Consider the following 20,115-nt stretch of genomic DNA (forward strand, 5'->3'; position numbering starts at 1 on the left):
TCACAGCATATGTGTATTTAGTCTTCCAGTTTCTTTGGATAAACCTAGTTTGACCACTGGCCCTGCCTAATCTAGGCCACACCCCTGCTTATTTGTTTGTTAATTGATTCATTTACTCAATGTTGGGCAATGTGCTTCATACAAGGGATTAAACTGTGAGCGACACAGATGCAGTACTCTTGCCCTTATAAACTTCTGGTCTAGAGGACAATTATAATGAAATGTGACCATGGTAGGTGTGCTATGGGACTAGTCTAGGGGGTCCAGAAATACCACTCCCTTGGAGAGGTGGTGTGTAAGTGAGTTGAGAAATAAAATAAAAATGGAAGTTGCCAGGCTAAGGAAGAGGAATTTAGGAGAATGTGAAACATGTTGTTGGATTTCTCTGTAGAATTGTTGATGTTTTTAGCCATTTCCTCCCCACTTCTCCAGCCTCTACTGCAGAAAAGTGCACTAACCAAGCTTCCTTCCCAGTTACAAATTCCTCAGAAGTCATCTAAACCTATCTTAGCCTATGGGCCAGAGGGGAACAAGTGTAAGGATTAATAGCCCTGTAGGAAAAAGCTCCTGCCCTAATTAATCAAGGAAGACTCACCCTTGGCCACATTCATTCCGGGCCTTACACAATTTATGTTCACTTGGTTCTCATATACTATTAAAACTATCACCACCTCTCTCAGATGTTTAAAGACCTTGCTAGCGAACAAGTTCAAGAGAACTGTGCATAGGATGGAAGAGATGCTTAGCTATAGAGATGTTTACTAAAGAAGGCAAATTTCTCTTGAGGTTTTTGATCTATGTGAATGTGGATAGTGTGGGTGATGTGTGAATGGATCTTTTCATCTCTCTTATGTTAGCCAGTATTCATTTACCTCAACCATCACACTTCCTCTTTGGTTTTTTTTTTTTTCTTTTAATCCAGATTTTATCTTTGTCCCTAAGAGCAAAATAAACTAATGATTACTGCAAGGGTAGCCTAGTCAGCAAACAGTCTCCCATCTTGTTAGTAATTTTCTAGAAGCTTGAAATTGTACTATGTGTGGGGGGCTGACGATGGTTTAAAAATATATATAAATCCTTTCTGAAATCTTTGACTGGTCTTGAAAAACACCATGGTATCTCAACTAAAATATTACTAGATTTCTTACTTGATCTCTGTGTTCTTTATGTTCTGTTCTGTCAGTGGAGTACTTGTCATCTGAAGCTTAATGGGCCTATGGTGCCTTCATTATCCAGGTCACTGTACACAAAAGGAGACTTATTGTTACTCTGTACTCTTGATTTTGATTGGTATCTGTACATTTATGCCCTTATTCTGTTGCACATCAACTATTTCTTGATCAAGTCTCTGGGGAGGTACTGGGGCAGATCCAGGAAGAAAAAGACACAATCCCTTTGCCTAAGTGAGTTGAGGTGAAAAGCATACACAAGTAGATAATGCACAAGGCAGTGTGAGACAGGGTGTGACATTGATGTAAACAAATTGCTGTGGGATACTGTCTTTCAAGTTGGCAAAAGTCTTTAGAGGGGATGAGAGGGTTTGACTCACATTCATTAGACCACACTATCTAAGTTTTTCTTTTTTTTTTTTTTACTGAAGTGTGGTTGATACACAGTTACATTAGTTTCAGGTGTACACATAGTGATTCAACAATTCCACATGCTGTGCTCAACCACAAAGTGTAGCTACATTTGGCATCTGTATCTAAGATTTCTGATTAACATTGTGACTGATGGTTGCAGCTCAACTGGTGAGAATACAGGGCCTCTTAGCACTGAAGTTGTACGTTTGTGTATTCTGTATCCAAATATTATGGTCACAAGCATGTTATAAAACAGTGGTCTTTGACTCAGGGCCCAATAGCAAAATCTCTATAACCTGGACACCCCTTCCCCCATTTTCCCTCTCATTCAACAAGTGCCTCTAGGGGGAACCTGCATCCAAACCTATTCTGTACTTTTGGATACATTTATTATAGTCTCCACAAGTTTAGCATTTTTTATAATTAAAGTATAATTGACCTATGATACTGTGTTAATTTCAGGTGTATAACATGAATTATTCAACATTTGTATACATTTCAAAATGATCACCGCAATAAGTCTAGTTATGGTCTCTCACCATACAAAGTTGCATGCTTTTTTATCTTGTGATGTGAACTTTTAAGATTTAATTTCTTAGCATCTTTTAAGTACACAGTACCACATATTGACTGTAGTCACCATGCTACATGTGACACCTGCCAATATCATACTAATATAGTTTTAATTTTTTATTTAAATTCCAATTAGTTCACATATAATATAGTATTAGTTTTAGGTGTACAATATAATGATTCAACATTTCCATACAACACCTGCTGCTCATCACAAGTGTACTTCTTAATCCCCATCACCTGTATAACCCATCCCCCCACTTGCCTCCCCTCTGGTAACCATCAGTTTATTTACTACAGTTAAGAGTCTGTTTCTTGGTTTGTCCCCTCCCTCTTTTTCTCCCCTTTGCTCATTTGTTTTGTTTCTTAAACTCCACATACGAGTGAAATCTTGTAGTGTTTGTCTTCCTCTGACTGACTTATTTTGCTTAGAATACTACTCTCTAGCACCATCCATGTCATTGCAAATGACAAGATTTCATTCTTTTTTATGGCCAGGTAATTTACACACACACACACACACACACAGACACACACCATAATATAAACCACATCTTTTTTATCCTCTCATCTACTGATGGATACTTGAGCTGTTTTCACAACTTGGCTATTGTAGATAATGCTGCTATAAAGATCAGGGTGCATGTATCCCTTTGAATCTGTATTTTTTTTTGGAGGGTGTAAATACCTAGAAGCGCACTTGCTGAATCATAGGGTAGCTCTATTTTTAACTTTTTGGAGACCCTCCCTACTGTTTTCTACAGTGGCTGCTCCCACCAACAGTGCAAGAGAGTTTTTCTCCACATCCTCATCGATGCCTGTTGTTTCTTATGTTGTTGGTTTTAGCCATTCTGACAGGTATGAGGTGATATCTTGTAGTTTTGATTAGCGTTTCCCTGATGATGAGTGATGTTGAGCATCTTTTCATGTGTCTGTTGGCCATCTGGATATCTTCTTTGGAAAAAATCTGTTAATGCTTCTGCCCATTTTCAAATTGGATTATTTGTTATTTTGTGTTGAATTTTATAAGTTATTTATATGTTTTAGATATGAACCCTTTATTGAATATGTCATTTACAAATATCTTCTCCCTCTTTGGGTTCATTTCTTTGGAATTCTCTGGGCTTCTTGAGTCTGGATGTCTGTTTCCTTACCCAGGTCAGGGAAGTTTTTAGCCATTTTTTTTTTCAAATAAGTTTCCTGCCCATTTGTCATTCTTTTCTCCTTCTGGGACTCCTAGAATGCAAATGTTATTTGGCTTGATGTTCTTTTTAAAATTCTTCTTTCTTTTTACTGCTCAGGATGAGGCTAAAGGAGAGCAAAATGATGGCAACCCCCAGCCTGTGTTCCCTAAGAGAATTTTCGTAGCCTCTAGATGTGTGGTAATCCTGAAGCATGCCCCAGAAGCTGGCTGAAGCTCCAGAACAAGTAACTAGGCCTTTTTCACAGCAGATGGGGTGTGTTTTGGTCTGCTGTTTGGACAGTGCCCAGTAGATGGTAGTCTGCCAAGAACCTTCTTTCTGATGGTTTTAGATCTGTAGGGCCCAGGAATGCTATCCTCCCTGGCCACTGAACCAAGCCCTCAAGGGCTGTCCTTTGTATGGGTTATATGTGCCTACCAGTTCTGGCAGAGCTATAGGGGTGATGCAAATGTGGACTACCCACCTGCCTGGCTCCGGGGTGGGGGGCACAAGGGTAGGATGTGGGCAAGGTGTGCCCACCAGTACTAGCAAAATTGTTGCAAAAATGATACATTCTTCTGCCAACACTAGCAAGGTAGAGTGAGAACATAAAAATTGCACTCAGTAGTCCCTGTATGCAAGCCCTTCAAGAGTAGAATCTCAATCTCTTACAGCCCTATGGATCTCCTGGGTGTAAATCCCATATGTTTTCAAAGTCAGGGATTTGGGGAGCTCATATCTCTGTTACTGGTTCCAAGTACTGAAGTGCCAGATATGGGGCATAAAGCTCTTATGCCTCACTGAGAAAATCCATATTTCTGAGACTCCTGATTGTGGGTCACTGTGTTGGCCGTAGGGATTTTGGAAAGACTGCATCTTTCTCTCCTACCTGTGTCAGTGTGGCCCTTTTATCTTTTGTTGTGGGGTTCAGCTAGTTTTCAGGTCTTTTTCAGAGGTAATTATTTCATATCTAGCTATAGATTTGTTGTGTCTGTGGGAGAAGGTGAGTTCAGATTTTCTTATGTTGCCATCTTGAACTGCCTCCTTGAATGGTGGAGAGTACCTCTTACCACCCCTATGGCCCCACCAGAGCTTTTCAAAAAAAAAAAAAATTATTTATTTGACAGAGAGAGAGAGAGAGATCACAAGTAGGTAGAGAGGCAGGTAGAGATAGGGGGAAGCAGGTTCCCCACTGACCAGAGAGCCCCATGCAGGGCTCAATCCCAGGATCCTGAGACCATGACCTGAATTGAAGGCAGAGGCTTTACCCACCGAGCCACCCAGGTGCACTACCCACTAGAGCTTTTATCTATATTAGTTACCTTTGCTTTCCTTTTGGTTCATCTTGTTATTTGTAGTTTTTCTAGTTTCTTAGCTAAATGAATACTTAGCTCATTAATACTAAATCTTTCTCCTTTTTTTGAAAAAAAAGATTTTATTTTATTTGAGAGAAAGAGAATGAGAGAGTGTATGAGAGGGGAGAGTCAGAGGGAGAAGCGGACTCCCTGCTGAGCTGGGAGCCTGATGCAGGACTCCATCCTGGGACTCCAGGATCATGACCTGAGCCTAAGGCAGTCACTTAACCAACTGAGCCACACAGGTCCCCCAATCTCTTTCCTTTTTAAACAAATATTTAAAGCCTAAATATTCCCAAGTACAGCTTGGGTTATATCCCATAGGTTTTGCTATGAGTTATTTTCCTTTGTGTTAAGTTCTAGAAAATTTATACCTTCAAGGTTTTTTTTTTTTCAATTTGGCATTTATCAGAATATTCTTTTTTTTAAAAGATTTATTTATTTAAAAAATAAAGATTTACTTATGAGAGAGAGAGAGAGAGAGAGAGAGAGGACAGAAGCAGGAGGGGCAGAGAGAGAGGGAGAGAGAATCTCAAGCAGATTCCAGGCCTCAGTCCACAACGTTGAGATCATGACCTGAGCTGAAACCGAGTCAGCTGCTTAACCAAATGTTCCACCCATGCACCAAGAATGTTCCTTAATTTTTAATTGTTAAAGTTAAGGGGCCATCTCTGAGTTGTTAATTTCTATTTTTATTGGACTGTAGTCAGCGTATGTAAACTATATTATCTTAAATTTGATAATGTAGTTAACTTTCCCCTTGGCCAAGTATGTGAACAATTTTTATTAGTGTTCCAATAACATAGGAGAGGAATGTATTGCTGTTTGTAGGGTATCTGTCTGTCTGTCTATCTGTCTCTCTCTCTCTGCATCTTTGTGTGGTGGGTGGTGTGTGTGTGTGTATATACAGATGGTCTCTGACTTATGATAGCTTGACTTGTGATTTTTTTGACTTTACAATGGTGTGAAAGTGATATGCATTCAGTTGAAACTGTACTTTGAATTTTGACTTTTGATCTTTTCCCAGGCTAGTGATATATGATCAAGTAATCTCTCATAATAGCTCAAGGATAAACAAGCAATATAGGTATACCTACAACTGTCCTATAACCATACAATTATTCTGCTTTTCACTTTCAGTATAGTACTGAATAGATTACATGATATATTCAGCACTTTATTAAAAATAAGTTTTGTATTAAATGATTTTTTCCAACTATAGGCTAATGTAAGTGTTCTGAGCATGTTTAAGGTAGCCTAGGCTAACCTATGATGTTTGGTAGGTTGGGTGTATTAAATGCATGCTATTTTATAGTGTTAAAATATTTTCAGTATAATTATGGGTTTAATGGGACATAACCCCATGATAAGTCAAAGAAGATATATAGGTAGATATAGATATAGACATAGATATCTATCTTTGTGTGTGTGTGTATGTGTATGCTGAGCTTTTAATACATATTATTTAAATATTTTATAAGGATTTTTTTTTCTTTTTTTTTTGGTTTGGCCTCCTCCCACTTCAATCCCAGTAAATGATCCTGGGATTTTTTTTTTTTTTTTTTAGTTTTTGCTATCTTCCTAGAAGGTTTTGCTTAATGTATTTCATTCTTATGCTGTTTTGCACATGAATTTAGTCTAGTTTTATTAACTTTGTGGATTCTAGCTTTTACTGTCGCAAAACTTCTTTCTGTCTGATTCAATACTTTAGATCTCAGGATAACCCCTATAACCCTATAACAATATATAGCATATTGTCACTCTTTTCATTTGCATTTGCTTGATATAATAGCACATCCCTTATTTATTTTCTTTCTATTCTTTAAAATTATTAAGTTTTTGTAAATAAGTAATTGGAGCAGAGTCTGACTAGATAACCAACCTGGCTGCCCTTTCTGTGTTAATAGCTAAATGACATTTACCAGGACTCTTACATGAAGATGGGGACACAGGACTGGTCTGATCAATAAAATGTAGATATAAGTAATGTGTATCACTTTAAAGTCTTGCCTTGAAAAGATCCCCTAAAATCTTCTGTGTTCTCACTCCCTCTTTGTTCATGGACTAACTACACTCAGATGATCCAGCAGAGAATTTTGAGGCCCTAGCACAAGGCAGACATAAGGATGGAAGTTTATATGGAAAACTTCAAGGAGACCACCCAAATGGATTGTGACATGAGGGGGTATATTTTGTTTTGTTTTTGGTCATAGTATTTAATCTACCATAATATGGAAATAAATTTTAAGATTTTATTTATTTGTTTGACAGACAGAGATGACAAGTAGGCAGAAAGGCAGGCAGAGAGGGGGAAGCAGGCTCCCTGCTGAGCAGAGAGCCTGATGCAGGGCTCGATCCCAGGACCCTGGGATCATGACCTGAGCTGAAGGCAGAGGCTTTAACCCACTGAGCCACCCAGGTGCCCCCAATATATGCAAATAAATGTGTACTGCTTCAAATTCAAAAGGTACATGCATAGATACAGTAGAAAGTCATTCATCCATCCACTCTGGTATGCCAGCCACCATGTTCTTTTCTCCAGAGGCAGCCATAGTCAACAGTTTTTGTGTATCTCCCAAGAGAATTGTTCATATCCTTTTATTTACTATTGAATCATTGCTCTTTTCCTATCATTTTAAAACTTCCATTGATATATAAAGGGAATTAGGCTTTTTGGTGGTATAAGTGGCTAATGTTTTTCTCAGTTTATCTTTTATTATGTAACATTTTTGATTTATATGTAGTTAAACTTGTCAGTTTTTTTAAATTAAATCTTGTTTTGTGTCGTGGTATATACAGTTTCCCTACATTTATTTATCAATATATCAAATTTAAATAGGCCTATGTTCTTTCCTCCATTAGTCATTTACTTCTTCTCCACTCTCTCATTTCCATCAACACCTTTAGAAAGTCATTTACCTTCCTGTTTCTGAACACTCTCCAACTCCCCCAAGTTCACCCCATATCTCTTGGGTTTTTGTTAAGATAGTTGGGAATTTTAGGTCCAGAATCTACATATTTTTAATTAGAAAATATCTCTTCCATTTCAACAAAAATCCTTGAAAAACCCTTTTATTAGTTTTTATTATCATTATCCTCATTGATTTAGACATAATTATAAAAAAGATATGAATCATTGTTCAATGCTGTTTCTTGTATTTTGTTCAGAAGATTTTTGTCCTGGGGGCACCTGGGTGGCTCAGTGGGTTAAGCCTCTGCCTTTGGCTCAGGTCATGATCTCAGGGTCCTGGGATTGAGCGCTACATCTGGCTCTCTGCTCAGCAGGGAGCCTGCTTCCCTCCCTCTCTCTCTCTGCCTGCCTCTCTGCCTACTTGTGATCTTTCCCTCTCTCTCTGTCAAATAAATAAATAAAATATATTTTTTTTAATTTTTTATTTTTTATAAACATATATTTAAAATATTTTTTTTAAAAAGAAGATTTTGTCCTGATTTGATTTTCATTTAGCTCGAATACTTTCTTGAATGAGTTTTTCAGAAGTGCCTTCATAGCCCTTGCAAGTCTTAAAATATCTTTTCTTTGGTTTTTCATATAGGTGAGACCTTGGCCAATAGACATTATTTAGCTACAGGTCTTTCATCTCAGCAAACTGTAGATGTTGCTGCATTGTATTCTAGCTTCTAGTATCACACATAAGTTGCTTGATGTTACTCTGTTTACTTTTCTTTAACAAGAAAGCTTTCCTATCTTTAGAAACTAATTTTTTTTTAACCTTGGGGTTCAGAAAGCTAACCAGTGTAGGTCCAGCTATGTCTTTATTTCATTCACCATGCCTGAGTCTCAGCAAGCTCTTAGAGTCTCAAAACTCAAGTTTTTCTTTAGCTGAAGAAAGTTGTTGCTGTTATATTGTGGATGATTTACTTCTTTTCTACTATTGTTGATGATCTACTTCTTTACCCTTTCCTTCCTGGAGGTCTTGGTAATCATGTTAGGTTTCCTAGATCTTTCCTCAGTGTCTCTTATTTTTTTATTTGATCTATTTCTTTGTATTTTTGCCCTGCAATATGGAATTGTTTCCCTTTTTATCTTGTAGAAAACCAATTTGAATTTTAGTAGAGACTGTTACATTTAAAACTTCTTTATTTCTTTATTGACTTTAATAATTAGATCTCTATTTGTCAGTTCCTGAAACATTTTTGTGCATAATTTGCATCCTCTTAAGACCTCATTAAATTTATTAATTTTATCAATTAATTGATGAATTTTATAAATGAATTAATCATTCCCAATTTTTGCTTCTTTTAGTAATTCTCTCTCCATAAGAGACCCCCCTGTTCAGGTCATTTACCTTTAAACAGTTTGGGATCTCATTTTTCTTCTATTAATGTCAAAAATTTCCTAATATGGGTGCCTGGGTGGCTCAGTTCGTTAAGGGACTGCCTTCAGCTCAGGTCATGATCCCGGAGTCCTGGGATCGAGTCCCACATCGGGCTCCCAGCTCCATGGGGAGTCCGCTTCTCCCTCTGACCTTTTCCCCTCTCAGAGCTCTCTCTCTCTCTCTCTCAAATAAATAAAGAAAATCTTAAAAAAATTCCCAGTATACGGGAAATTCATTAATGCTACAGTCTCTTGGTACTTACTACTGCATCAACAGATGATAGGAGATATGATGGGAGTTTATCCTCCAAAAGATGAGCAGTCCACAGTGTTTGGCGAGCTGGGACTCTGATGCAAGTCTGGTGTGAGGAGGCCCCTTTGCTATCAGGAAGGAATTGCAAAGGATTATATTCAACCTGCTGATATTGAGAGGAGCATCTGACCTCTTCCCAGAAATGCAAGCAGGTGTGAGGAAATCTTCTAGGTTCCAGAAATGAATGCAAGCATTGTGAGGGAACCTGCTAGGGTAAACTGAACTGAACCCTATCCTCATCCTTCAACGTCCCAGGCCATGCTGGAGTCTTCTTTGCTCCATATTCCATTGGAGAGGCAAGCCTGTCCTGGGTTCCAGGTCAGCTTACTTCCCAGCAGTACAACCAATGAGTTTCACTACAGAATTTTCTTCCCAAGTGAGTCTATAGCTCACGTGTCATCATGGATCTTGTCTAGGCCCCGCATGTTATCAGGGTTACTTTTAGTTGTTTAGTTGGTCTTCTAAAGAGTTGTCAGAAAGAAAGAATCAAGAAGGAGTTGTCAGAAAGAAAGAATCAAGGACTGAACTCAGGATACTCTCTTCCCAGAATCCGTCTCCCTTACCTCCATTCCCAGTAGCCATCTTACCGAAGAGGAAGGAGGGAGCATATGGTTGTAGATATAAGGTCCTGCACTTTCTCTCTCTGTCCACAAGTACCATGGCCTTATGCTTTCATGGTCTCAGTACTTCTGTCATCAGCAGTGGCATTATTCTTTGGATTTATTCTTTATAACATCCTATGATTCTGAGAGGCTTGACAGAGTATCCCTGGACTGCTAAGTTGCCTGACACCATGGGGGTACTCAAAATCATCTGTTTCTTCTGTCTGCTACTGAGCTCCCAACAGTGTGCTTATTCCAGCCTGGGCCCACAGTCACATGCACAGTCATCACTGCTTGGGAAGTTAACCAGGTTGCTTTTGTTCTCTGACTGCTTGGGAGCCAAGTCTCTTAACCTAGTCAGTCAAGATCTCCTCAGTGTGCATATGGGGTTATCAGGTAAGCAAATTCTGGCTGTCTTATCCTTCTGGATCTGCCAGGTGCACCTTAACTGGGAGTGAATACTTTGCTTAGGTCCTTGCTCTGGGGAACTGACTACCTACCACTTCTCTTACCTAATAGCGTTGGCATGAAGTTGAAATGAGACAATGTTTGCAAAACTGTCATGTACAGAGAACCCTCCCGCCCAAAGTAACTGCCCTGATTTTCACTGTGTGTGTGACATTTGAGCTTGTATCCTCTAAAGGGCCCATTAGTGTGCTTACTGTCCTCCAGGGTGCATTTGTTCCTTTTGTTCTTTCATGTAAGGCATTCCAGTGGGCTTAAAGGTCTTTGCTCCCATACCACCCTTTGCCTGTTTCAAAACTTCTTGAGTTTCATGGATTTTGATACTAACCCTTCCAGGAAACCCACTCTTCTCATGTCTATATCCTTACATCACTTTATTCTTCTAGCTAAGTGCATATTTGAATCCTATGTTTTGGAACTTTTCCATATATTTTCCATGTGACTCCTGTTTTATTATATACTTCTTAAAAGCACATTTAAAGCACATTGCCCTTTACACCCTCTCAACACTTGGTATAATACAGAAAGTATTCAAGAAACAGAACTAAGGTCATTTAAACAGCGGCATCGCCCCTCCCCCCACTACTAAACACTTTTTCCTAGAAGGATTTATCTGGGGACACATATACACAAACACTTTTCAATGATTTTCCCTATACCTATATGTAAAACTGTGCATGCCATTAGGTCCACCTTTCGAAATTGGAGTTAGTTTTAAAAATGAAAAAAATATATTAGTGCATTGCCCTTGCCGATGTGTGGGTGGTGATGCTGGGGAGCAGGAATGATTAATGAAAAGAGAGGATATATAGACAATTAGGTAGACAGGTGGAGAGAGAGAGAGAGAGAGAGAGATATTTTGTGGTTAGTTTTGTGAAACCACCTTTAATATTCAAAAGTTCTTTTTTTTTTTTTTCAAGAGGCTTTTTGAAATCAGGGTTAGGGTAATGACAAATGACAAGCTCTAAGAAGCCTTGGATTTGGCACTTTGCCCACATGATTGGTGTCTGAATACCTTATCTAATCCTTCCTTGCACTCATTCTGTTTAACTTGCAAGAAATGATGAGCAAGGAGTTGGGTCTCAGAGAGAGAGAGGGAGGCAGGGAGCAGGAGAGAGACAGAGAGAGAGAGAGAGAAAAAGAGAGTTAGAGAAAGAGAGAGGGGTATTTGGTAGTATAAATTCATTACCTGAATTTCAACATTCTATTTTATGGGAGACATTTTAGTTAGAGCACTCACAACTAGTTTTGCAGCAAATAGGTTAGAAGAAAATACTAAGGGTCAGGAGAAAAATAGAACTCCTTGAATGCAGCAGCCATAAAGGGGACCTGCTGGCTCCTTTGAATTTGCAGGGCTAATTAAAACCAGCATCTTAGGAAATATAGTGCTCGAGAGAGAACATAGTCAGTTGTTATCACTGAATGTGTCACTAGAGATTACTGTTATATTTATGGCTAAAAGGAATTTGAAAGTGCAAAAGAAAAACTCTTCTGCAAACAGCACAGAAAAATTTAATCTATGGTCAATCTCACTGTGGGTTGTATAATTCTAGTAATGAGTGCTGAAATGGGCTAATGGGAGCCTGGCTTAAAAATGTACTAAATGTAGAAAAAAAAAGTATTGATGCATGAAATAAGCCTGATGGTTAACCTGAGGGAGTGGAAACTTTCAGGATCAGTGTTAGTTTCCAACCCTTAGAAGTTCAGAAGGTGCTCTGGAGTCTGAACATTTCTGCTGGTTTTCATAGTCTGTTTTGAGGACTCAATTTCTGTCTTTATAAATCTGTTCTGATTCTCAGTTCATCCTGTCAGATCAATGTGGACCTGCCCTCTGATGGGAACCTGCATTACAACATAACTAGGAAACTATTAATTAGAGACTGTATTTAAATTGTATGCACCAGGACAGTCTTAGTAGTGAAATAATTTATTTTAATGAGGGGTCCTCTGGGAGTAGATCTATAACCATCTGACTGCAGCAGAGCCTGAGTAGAAAATACATTATTTCCACTGCATGCAAAACTGAAACCTGCTGTGACACTACCAACAAACTCTTTCTTCTCTAAGAATGCAAATCAAGCTATGGTAGAAAGTGTCTTAAGTCCTGAATTATTGTTTTGCTCTAAATGTTTTGGAAAAATACCATCTGGAAATTAGATTTAGAAAACATGATGTTATTGTGGTATTTATATCAATAAATGGATCTTACTCCAAGAAGTTGAAAGAGTTAAAAACCTAGTTATTTGCAAACATCTGATTTAAGCAAATGGGGGTTGTTCTTTGTTTTGTTTTGTTTTGTTATTAGTTTATATATTTGTTTTTTGCATGGGCCTGGGATGTCTGGAAATCAGTTCTACTCCTCTGGATGTCTCTTTATTTCATAATTAAAGTATAAGAACATCTTGGAACATTTGCTTTGGAGACTGGAAGAACCTAAACTTGTGCTCAAATATTTTCGTAAAGAATCAAATTTAAGTTTTGTAACTGTGTTTTGAGATTGCTTGTACCTGTTTCACTCATTTGAGGATGTGCACAATTAATTAAGCATTAAAGTCATTCTTCAAGTGCTACAATAATTGGTCATAGAATAGTGTATCTCAAAATGCACTTAATATTAATGACTTGAGTCTTACATTTGGAAGTGTAGAACTGTATCATGCTATTTCTTGAGAGTAGAAAGAGATGAATAATTCACCAATATTTTATTTTTTTCCTAAAATCGATTTTGCCCCCTCATCACATTGTAGTGGCTACAGTATAAAAGTCCAGAATTACTGTCCTAGACAAGGGATGACATGTTTCCAGGGGCTGGCTTTTTGGGGCTTCTTTGTTTCTCCACACCATGTAGTACATTGTCTTGCACATGGCAGGTTCTCCATAAACATCTGTTGAAAGAGAGTTAAACCCACTACTCCTCGGCTGTCCACTTTGCACCAGGTACCCCGCCTAATTGTAGACTTGCAACATCTTTAGTCTTACGTCTTTGTATCACTCGTATTTTTTTTATTTTTTTATTTTTTTATAAACATATATTTTTATCCCCAGGGGTATGTATCATTCGCATTTAACAATAAAAAAAAATTAAGGTACAATTAACTGTTTTGCTTGATTTCAGAAAAGTAGTAGGTATATGACAGCCAAACCTATGTAGGCTGATTCCAAAGCCTGTGATCATTAGGGTAGACTGCTTGCCCAGAATTTATGAATGAATAAATGGATTCGTATGTTATCATCCCATGATTTTGAAACTACATAAGTATAATTTCATTTATAAGTTTTTACCCACCTATTCAAGTCTCCCTCTGAATTGATATTAGGATAAAACAAACAAGCGGTTAGAATTTTGTCTTTTAACACACCATCTTAGAGTGCAGTCTTCAGCAATGTTTTGCACTTAAATGTGGAGAAGGCCTTTAGTAGGCTTTCTGAAGAGACAGACGCATGAAAGGGTGAGGAGAGTGGTTTTGGAGATCCAGGGTTCAAAAGTTTTTCCCTTTTCTATTCTATTTGGAAACTGACAAGTTTTAGAGATTTTGGCCTCAAAATCTTTTGGTTTCCTGATTGTCTGTATGAAAAGATAACACACATCAGCTGCTGTGGAAGAAATCATTATGATGGTTGCAGGGAATCTTGATTCCTGTTAAAGGATTTGGGCTGAATCTAATAACTCACTGCACTCTGAACCCATTTCCTAGAGACTTATAAATGTTGGAAAACAGTGACCAGAAGAATATCAACTTTCTCAGAAGATCAATTGAATAAAAAGATTTCTTATTAAACATCATGAAAATTCAGTCCATAATAAATATATATTCCATGGAAAAGAAAATCCATGGAAACATCCATAAGCTCTCTCATCACCTTCTGCTAGATCCTAAATTTATGCTTCTTTCTCTGTTTCAGTGTTTGATGGGCACGCCATTGTCTCAGGCCCTGTAGTGCTAAGCTAGGAGGCCTCTTTATTTCTCTTGCTTTAGGTGTCTTCTGGATCAAGTCCCTTAAGATCAAATGAATTTTGCATGCCTAATATAGTTAGCATTTCTTGCTTTCCCTCTCTGCTCTACAGGTCTAGACCGCTGTTACTGCTCCTGTGGACTACAACAGCCTTCTGAAAGGTCTCCTTATTCATGTTCTTATGTTCCTGGAGCCCATTTTCCACATCAAGGAATGATCTTTCCAAAGTGAAAATCAGGTGTTGTTGCTGCTCTGCTTAAAAGACTTCAAAGTCTCCTGATTGTTCATGGCATACAGTGAAAAGTCTTTGCTAGAGCATTCCAAGTATCTGCAGTCTCGTTCTCACCCACCTTGGGGATTGTATTCCTTGATGTTTTTCCTTCCACCCTCTACACTCCAGCAGTAGATGAGATGGCTAGGTGTATTAGATGAGGAAGAATTGTGGAGTCCTAAAACCTACCTTATTTAGAATCCTGGCTTTGCCACTTACCAGCTGTGTGACTGTTGGTGAGTGAGCTAACCACCTCCCCAAGCCTCTCTGTTCCCATCTGTAACAGTGGGGATAATGGCATGTGCCTCAAAAGTTGTCAGGAAGATTAAATGAGACAGTGTATGCACATAACATCTGGTGAGTCTATTTCAGCGTGATTCTGTTTTGTCTTGTGTTATAAGTGTTGTTGACATTCCTATTTTCTTTGTGTTCTAAGTGCCGTGGCAGCCACTGTTGTGTCTTATTCATCTTTCCATCTCACACAGCACTTAGCACAGTGTCTTACACATAATAATTGCTCAAAATCATGTTGAATTGATTTGAAATAAAATGACAGCCTAGCTGTTCAATATCTGAGCTTCGTACCAACTTTCGAGGAACAGAATGAGAGTCACCCATTGGAGTGTTCATGTGTATATGTCTGAATACCAAACATTTTTGCTCAGTAATCAAAATGCAGTATCATTAGATGATTTCTAAACTCTCCCTTATATCCTGTGCCCCTAATTCTGGCCATAGTTTTCTGAGATTTCATGGCTTTGCATTTGCAATGTGGAGCTACTCTAAAAATACAGCTAATAAGAATGAATGCTTCCATTTTCTTCTCTAGTGCAACTGTTTTATTCCTTTTTGCAGGTGTACCTCCTTTTATACAACACACTTATTTATGCATAGTCTGCAAATATTTATAGAATGGCTGATATTTTAGCTGCAGAGAGCCTATTGTGAGTACTTTTGCAGAGTTAATGAATTTTTATAAGTAATTTATGTATTTTGGGTGGGCAGTTTGGAGTTATCCATTTATATTTGTTTTTCTTAGAGTGGAGCATCATTCCCATGTGTTGAAAGGACTTAGCTTAATGCCTTGGGTGTTCTTACCCACACTGATCAGGTATAAAATGGACTTGGTGGTTAGAGGAGACATGGGAAAATATGTCAAAGAGAGGGAGAGAGCCTGGGCTGGCTGCTTAGCTATGTGCAGAGCTCACAAAACACTTATCTGATGGATGCTCTGGGATTGGCATGGGGGAGGGTGGAGAGTGGGTGGTGGTGAGGGTTCTCACTACCAAGTGATGACTGAGTCCTAACACATGTTGAGGCTCACAGTTAGAAATCTCTCCATCATGTGCCCTTGTTTAATGAGGCTAAGTAGAAACAAGGAAATCCTGCCTTTGGCCATCACTGAAACATCTAATATTCAGAAGGGCAACATCTGTTTCCAGTGCTACTTCAGGAAAGATACTGATGTGAAAGAAGATCATCTGGTCTACAAACACCATGAGCCACACAGTCATCCCAATCTGAACAATGTTTAGCTCACAAGATCAAGGACCACTTTCAGAGCCCATCCTGTTTTGGCCTTTGAGTGCCTCTTGGATAAAAAGTGGGCCTTGTAGAAGGAAAAATAAAATAAGATAAAAACACAGAGGGAGGAAAACCATGAGAGACTGTTAACTCAGGGAGCAAACTGAGGGTTGCTGGAGGGGACGTGGGTCAGGGGATGGGGGAACTGGGTGACCGGCATTAAGGAGGGCGTGTGATGGAACGAGCACTGGGGGTTATAGATAACTGATGAGTCACTTAATTCTACCCCTGAAACTAGTAATATGATATATGTTAACTAACTAGAATTTAAATAAAATCTTGAAAGACAAAAAAGTGAGCCTTGTAAACAAACCACTGAAAAAACTTTAGACACTTATTGAAATTTGAAATTTGAACCATGATCAGCAAACCTTTCCCCATCATGGGAAGCCAAAACAGGAGACACAGATTTACTACGTTTTAAATCATCTGGATGATTTAAAATGTCAATATTCAGGTATTTGAAGCTATAGACATTGCAGCTCTTCATGTTAAAACACAAGATTTTTTGGTTTAATGCTAACAATTATGTCTCATCGTTTGATTAGATTTTTCTCTGTAGGTTACATCCTTATCCTTGGCATCTTCCCTGCCTTGTGCTTTATGCTCTATATTATGAACTGGATGTTTGTGCCCTCCCCAAATTCACATATTGAAATCCTCACCTCCTATGTGATGATATTAGGCAGTGGGGCCTTTGGAAGGGAATTAGGTCATGAGGATGGAACCCTTATAAGTAGGATTAGTCCCTTTATAAGAAGAGATTCTAGAGAGATGATCTCTCTCAGCTACGTGAAGATGCAATGAGTCTCGGTCATCTGTAAACCAGAAAGTGGTTCCTCACCAGACATGGGATCTTGTAGCATGTTGATCTTGGACTTAACCCCCAGAACTGTGAGAAATAAATGTTTAAGCCACCCAGTTTGTGGTACTTTGTTATAGCAGCCTGAGGAGACTAAGATATTCTAAAAAAATCTCTTTCTCACCCCATTCACTTGTATAAATATTTCTCACCCCATTCACTTGTATAAAAATTAAGTTTAAATATCACTGCTTCTTGGGAGGCTCCCCAGGTTGTTCCTTCTGGGTGCTCCCATATTGTCCTGGACTTCTGTCTCTCAGTCTACTCACCACATTACATTATAATTCCCAGTTTATATATGTAGTAGTGAACATCACAGTTTTATTCTCTGAGTTGTATTTCTCTCTTGAACCTCCCTTCCCCCCTGGGTGACTGAAAAAGTTTTAATTATTTCAGATGCATAAACCCCTTCTCCAGTTCTTGAGGACTGGAACCAAATTCTTGGGCTAATGTATTGTTCAGGCATCATGGGAAGATTGCAGTTAGTTTTGGATCATCATCTAGCTATGTAGCATCTGCTGAATGGTATGGTATCCCAGATGATTACAGGCTGTTGGTCCAGGCAAGACATTGCTTTGTCTGACTTTGTTCCTAACCAAAACACTTCTCCTGGGCCAGTTCAATCTCTGCTACTCCTGTGTTTTTTCTGAAGAAATGATTTTTCTTCTGTGTCACTCAGGTTCCTTAGAGGACTATTGGGGTCCTTCAAAGCAATCTTCCATCTTGTCTACTTTTCTTCATCATTTAGGAAATCATTTTCCTGCCTTCACACCAGGCCGGGCGGAGAGAAACTAGGGAGTCTTTCTGTTTTCCCAACTCTTTCCCTAGAAAAGGACAAAGATTCTGTTCTTAAAAGCACACTAGGTTCTCCTTGAGCTGTTATTTTCTCTCTCTCTTTCCTCCCCAAACATTAATAAGATTTTATGTAGACTCTGGAGGTGGTAGGGGTTGGGGCTGGCTTTTTCCATAGTTTTTCCTCCAGATGTTTTTACTTATTATTGGACCTTGACTATTGAATCTTTAGGGTCAAAACATGATTCTTTTGTTTATCTTCCTTGTGATCTCTTTCCCAAGACAATGAGTACTGCAAGTCTAATGGCCGCAATATTTTTGGTAATGGAGTAGAAAGGAATACAGAAGCAACTGTTAATATCTCAGCAGGTGATCACATCACATATTTGCCTCACTCACTAATCTGTGACTTGCTTAAAGGGAAGGACTATCTCACTAGCCCCAAACATAGTGTTGGCCCCATATTAGGGGCCAACACTATGGATAGGGATAGGAATACATTGGTGCATTGCAAGAGATCACATATGACTTTGTTCATTCACTTACTCATTAGTGCAACAAATGTTTCTGAGAATCTCTTCTATTCCAGACCTTAGGCTAAAGATCCACAGATAAATGGATGTCAGGCACAGTCCCTGGCCTCATGGAACTTAGATGCAAGTAATTTCTTGATAGTTTAAGGTCAGAATATGTCAAAAATATAAAATAGTAGTGGAGTAAATTTATAATAATTGGAGAGTATTTGTAAACCTAGGGGTGCGAGAAATGTTCTTAAGCAAAACTGAAAATCCAGAAATCATAAAGGAAAAAGATACGGACTTGATCACATATATATTTGAAACTATTTGTATGGCAAAATACACCATAAATAAAGTAAAAAAGTAAACCCTTATAGACTGAGAGAAAATATTTGTGACATATGATGAAAGGCTAATAGCTTCAATGGGCAAAGAGTTTCTACAAATTACTAAGAAAGAGATAAAGAATCCAGTAGAAAAAAATAGGTCCTGGGTATGAACTGTCAATTCACAGGTGAGAATATATGTTGCCAATAAACATATAAAAACACTCTAATAATCAGGGAAACGCATATTAGTAAAACAATGAAATGCCATTTTCATCAGATACAAAATAGGGACGTCAATCCTGAAAAGTGGGTGGGGCATAGGCACTCTCATAACATTGCTGGTGGAAGGGTGAATTGCTTACCTATTATGGGAAAGTAATCTGGCAATATTCAAAATTGACAAAGTTAGGATATGCATATCCTTTAGTTTTCTGGAAATATAATTTACAAAAACAAAACCCCTATCATGTGCAAGGATGTTTATAGTAGCAAAGAGGAAATATAGAAATGGTTGCATAAATTATCATAGATGTTTGGTATAATAGAGCAATGAGTTCAGTCTGTATAGAGTCAGGGAGACTAGGGGAAGTTTATTGATTTTTTCCTTATACATTTCTATACCATCTAACTTATTATAAAGAGAAATTATCTTTTATAATTAAAAATCCAATAAAGTAAAAAAAATATATATATATATAATTTTAAAACTTGGTAATTACAGCATACCATGTTACAAGTTACAATAGGGGTCAGTCGGGCGCTAGGGGGCATCACAGAAGGAGGTGCCTAAGCCCGTTGTAGTGCATCTAGACAGGTTTTCTGGAGGATATGACATCTGTGTTTACTCTCAAAGGTTGAGTGGGAGTTAGTTTAGCAGGCTGGGGTGGAGAATATTCTAAAGCACAGGAAGCAACAGATATGGAGGCTGTGGAAGACAGTTTGGTGGGTTCTTCCAAAACTAAACATACTCTTACCATATGATCCAGCAGTTGTGCTCTTTGGTATTTACCCAAATGTGTTAGAAACCTATGTTCACACAGAAACCTGCACTCAAATGTTTATAGCAACTTTCCTCATAATGCCCAAACCTGGAAGCAACCAAGATGTCCCTCAGTAGGTGACTGGATAAATAAACTGTGGTCCACCTAGACAATGGACTGTTACTCAGCGCTAAAAAGAAAGGAGCTGTCAAGCTGAACACATGCACAGGAAACCTCGATGCATATGGTGAAGTGAAAGAAGCCAGTCTTGGGTTACAGACTGTGTGAGTCCAACTAGCTGATATTCTTGAAAAGGTGAAACTATGGAGACAGCAAAAAGTTCAGTGGTTTCCGGGGGTTCAGAGGAGGAAAGAGGGATGAAGAGGTGGAAAACAGAAGACTTTTAGGGCAGTGAAA

Source organism: Mustela putorius, unplaced genomic scaffold, assembly GCF_011764305.1.
Source record: "Mustela putorius furo isolate JIRA1106 unplaced genomic scaffold, ASM1176430v1.1 tig00003899_pilon_pilon_pilon, whole genome shotgun sequence".
Classification (NCBI taxonomy): domain Eukaryota; kingdom Metazoa; phylum Chordata; class Mammalia; order Carnivora; family Mustelidae; genus Mustela; species Mustela putorius.